The sequence below is a fragment of the Lissotriton vulgaris genome, chromosome 11, assembly GCF_964263255.1.
Source record: "Lissotriton vulgaris chromosome 11, aLisVul1.2, whole genome shotgun sequence".
Classification (NCBI taxonomy): Eukaryota; Metazoa; Chordata; class Amphibia; order Caudata; family Salamandridae; genus Lissotriton; species Lissotriton vulgaris.
This window is the reverse complement of record NC_141699.1, coordinates 958,046,530-958,051,014: the sequence shown is the minus strand read 5'-3', so window position 1 is coordinate 958,051,014 and position 4,485 is coordinate 958,046,530. Positions and strand designations below refer to the sequence as shown.

Below are 4,485 nucleotides of genomic sequence, written 5' to 3'. Positions count from 1 at the left end.
ACAGGAATTCCCCGCCTGCCGACTCTGGGGCAATCAGCCGGTACATTCTGTAACACACTATCTAGATCATTAATATAAAAATTAAAAAGGAAGGGGGCCAAGATACAACCTTGACGAACACCCTTTCTGATGTCAAAGTTATTTGTTGTGCTCAGATCTTGGGAATATCTCACATTTGCTCGAGTGTTACTATGTAAAGTTGACAATACCACCATCTACACCCTTCTCCCTCATGGACTGCCAGAGCTTTCCCCTGTTTACACAGTCGAAAGCTGAGGACAAGTCCATGAAGGCGAGGTGGATGGTGCCCCTTTGAGCCACAGTGTACTTACTTAATATTAGAAAAAGGTTAAGACACTGGGTTACAGTTGAACGGCCACTACAAAAACCATACTGCCAAGATGGACATAATATTATTTTCCAACGCCCAGTCAGAAAGTCTCTGTAGTAGGATTCTTCCTACAATTTTAACCATAGAGTCTATTAATGAAATAGGCCTATAACAATGTGGGCTGCCCTTGTCCCCCTTCTTAAAAACCGGGACAATCGTGGAGACACCCCATGATTGTGGACAGCCATATTTCACTGCAGCGTTAAAAACAGACTCTAATATAGGTGCCCAAAAGCTTGGTTCAGACTTGAATAAGTCTGGAGGAATCCCATCGGGACCGGGCGCTTTCCCAGCTGTTAGACCCTCAGTAACCTCCCTCTATCAAAACGAATCATTTGACCATTATTACAAGGGGCAGGGTTGGGCATGTCGTCCATCATGCAGCAGTATAATTGCTTAAAGTGTCCTTCCCACTCCTCCTTTGATATGTAGCATTCCAGACCGTCACCCGGTACCTGGACCAGGAAAGGTTTCTTCATTACTGCCCAAAATCTGGAGCTGCACCTTAAAGTAGTAGGGTCAAGAATCTCTCAATGCCTCCTCTCTTAGGTATTCCTTATGTTTAACAATGGTGGATTTATAATCTTTACGGTACAATTGTCGGCTTTATTCTGGGGTTCGCTGCTAGTGCCAACCTTATGTTTTTAGCTGCTTTAGAGCAATCTCGGTTGAACCACTTTGGACCAACAGTCTCTAGTTTCTTTGCTGGAACCAACAACAGCTCTGTTACCTTGTCCGATATACTTTGGAAGGCTGTAAGAACCTTCCTCGGCTGTGTCCCTTCTTGCATGCAAACCATAATTTCATCTGGGCAAATGGCTTTAATATCTTTGTACAATAAGTCTGGGGTGATCTTAGCCCATCTAAGACGACGTCTCCCATCAGTTGTGCTCACCCTACCGGAGATAAGATTTGAGCGTTCATTAGCTATTCAAGGACCCCTCAGATGTACAGTGAGTGGGTTGTGATCACTGATTTCACTGTCTTCAATAGCGAAAGAGTCTACAAAGGACTGCACTGAGGATGTTACTAATACGTAATCAATAAAAGTTCACCTACCATGGCCCTTGAAAGTCGGGATCTCAAAACACCTGGTAGGATCCGTCAGTGCCATGGTCAGCGATAGATCCAGATCATTCAATAGGTCATTAAAAAATTCCCCCTGTGTCGTGTGTTCCAAATGCATACCCTTGGAACGTGAACAATGCAAATCCGAGATACTTTTCAGAAGGGGATCACCACAAGGGTGAACATTATAATCACCCATAATCATAAGATTATGGATGCAATCCCTCATTGAATTACTAATGAAGACATTCAGTGCTGATATCTGACTAATAACTGAGCATGAGTTGACAGCATTATAAAAATTGACCATTCCAGCCATACAGTTTTCTCCCGTTAAAATTAAACCAATAATACCAGAATTGCTTGTTAAGACTCTGCAAATTTTACAAGATAACACAACAGAAATGAACGTGACCATTCCCCCCTTTGGTCTTCCCCTAGTTGTTGCTATTGCAGGGACATAAAATGCCTTGTATCCTTCAAGAAAATAGTCACATTCAACCGACCAAGTCTCCTGCAGACAGATGATCTGAAACTGCTTGATATACCTAGTCCAATTGCAATCCTCCAACTTGGCACCCAATCCAGCAATGTTCCAGGAAATTACATTGTTTCCACTCGGTTTTACTAATGCGTTTTCTATATGTCCCACTTCAGCCAATCTCCTGTCCCTCGGATTCCTCACGTCAGTCGCACGCCTCCAGGCCTGAGAGTGAATCAAATCTGTTCTGCGTTACAACATTGAACCCATTCATACAATGACTATCAACATTGTACAGATATGTTGCTTCAGGAACCGGGGGCTGAATTGGAATAAATGGTCTAATTTTCCTAGGGTTAGGAGGGGCTTTGATTAGATGGGTATAAAAATAACCAAGTGTACACATACACTGTTCAAATTGTAAACTAAGGAGGCTGCTCTTAATAAAACTGTTGCCACGTGTTGGGGATGTTTAAAGTTGACAATAATACAATCCCCACTAGATGTTTTTCTGGACGGGCCTATCCAGTTCACCCTTCTAGTTGACAAAATTTGATCAGAGTATGCGATTGGGAAGCCACATTTATTATTCAACCATGATACCGTTTTGTTTTTTAATGAATCATGGGATTCCTCATATAACTGAGCAGATTGATATTCAGTGGGCGGGACATTTGTTAGGACAACCGCATAAGGTGCACAGTCTGAAGGAAGGTTGATATAGCGACTTTTCTTTACTTGTCTAATGTCCGGGTTTCCCTCTGGAACTATAGCCTGTTTATTCTGACTGATTGGAGTTGCAAGATCAAGTGGGGCAGGTTCAGTTACAGTTATTTGCTGGCTAGTTTGCTGTGAATTCATTTTGCCAGTGCCCTGCCCATCTCCATTATGGCCCTTGTCCACAGCCTTAAGTCTAGCGGCTGAGACCGAGGCCAGGTGTGTTGCTATCAATCCACCTAGTCTATCAACTTCTAGGGCCACAGTATCCAATTTAGATGTCAGGGGTTTCATTAACTCTACTATCTTTGCCTCTATTTTTGCTTCAAAGGTGCTAATCAATAGGGCAAATTGGTCCGGATTTATATTTAGGGCAACTGCATTTTTACCGTCATGTAAATCAGTTCCACTAGTATGGCTATTCGGAACTGATTGCGCTATTTCTACTCTTTTTTTTTTTTTACCATACTTCCCCCCGCGTTTGGTCTGCGTCTTTATGCAAGATCTCACTGGTCTAGGGGTAGGCAATGGCTGTTCTAATGCCTCAATAGATATATCCAGTAAATTTTCCTGGGACTCAGCGTGGACCTGCGCTTCAGCCACTATGACAGACCTATTGCCCACATCAGGGATATTGCCCACATCAGGGATATCAGCAACAGCTGAGTCTGCAACAGGGGACGGCATATCTTCGTCTGACACCAGGTGACTCCCTCGGCCTAGCGAGGCCCTACGTTCGCTATTAATTTGATTCACCTTTTTTACCAGATAGTTGTCCATAGTACCCAACCCAGATGCGGTCTTATCAATTTTGGACTTAGACATAGTCAGAATTTGGGGAAGGAGAACAGACTTCAAATACACTTTATCCTGTTAATAAAAATAAATGTCTCACTTGAGTATATAGTACAATGGATTCAGGACCAAAGTCCGTGGCCCAGCCCAGCCTCCTCAGGCCTCTGAGGGCCACAGAGGGCCCGCACTTTGCCCGGGCTTCACCCGGCGCGTCCCGCGAGGTGGGGCAGAGCGTTGTTTAAAGGTGCCTCCTGGCGCTTGCGGTGCGTGGCAGAAGCGCGCCGCCGCTGAGGCAGCTAGGAGTTGTGGTCCAGGGGCGGCGGCGCTGATTACAGCAGGTATTGTCTCCTGGCGGTGGCGGCAACAAAGAAGGGCTTCCTCGACCTAAACCCTCTGCTCCGGTAAGTGACCCCCCCGCTCCGCCGGGCAGAGCGCTGTTTAAAGGCGCCTCCTGGCTGTTGCGGTGTGTGGCAGAAGCGCGCCGCCGCTGAGGCAGCTAGGAGTTGTGGTCCAGGGGCGGCGGCGCTGATTACAGCAGGTATTGTCTCCTGGCGGTGGCGGCAACACAGAAGGGCTTCCTCGACCTGCACCCTCTGCTCCGGTAAGTGACCCCATATATATTTTGTATACGCTTTGGTAGTAATTAGTATTTGTACTACAATTGCCTAAGAGGGTCCGTTTTCTGATGGTATATGCGAGGATTGTGTGAATCTGCCCCATTGGAATTAGATAATTCCAAGTGCGAAATGAACGTTGAGAACCTTTTGGTGATCCCAAGAGTACTCTGAATTTTTATTTACCTGTGGTACCCCTTCTCTTGGGTTGTGGGGTTTCTCCCTGTTTTATAAATAAACAGACCTTAGAGCGCCATCTTTGCCTATTGCTGACCACCGACTGTATAACCAACTCTCTGCGAAGCCCCCATAAGCAAATTCAGATTCCATATTTTAAGTTCCACTTGCTGTAACACCCATAATGCGTTTCCTATAGTGGGTTCATCACAGTAATCCTCCCTTTATTTCACCTATGCATG

At 45.2% G+C, this 4,485-nt stretch overlaps 1 pseudogene; it reads right to left on the bottom strand.

The window, feature by feature from the left end:
• Positions 1-257: 257 nt before the first annotated feature.
• LOC147683752 (uncharacterized) lies at positions 258-3,344 on the bottom strand (annotated as a pseudogene).
• Between the last annotated feature and the right edge of the window lie 1,141 nt (positions 3,345-4,485).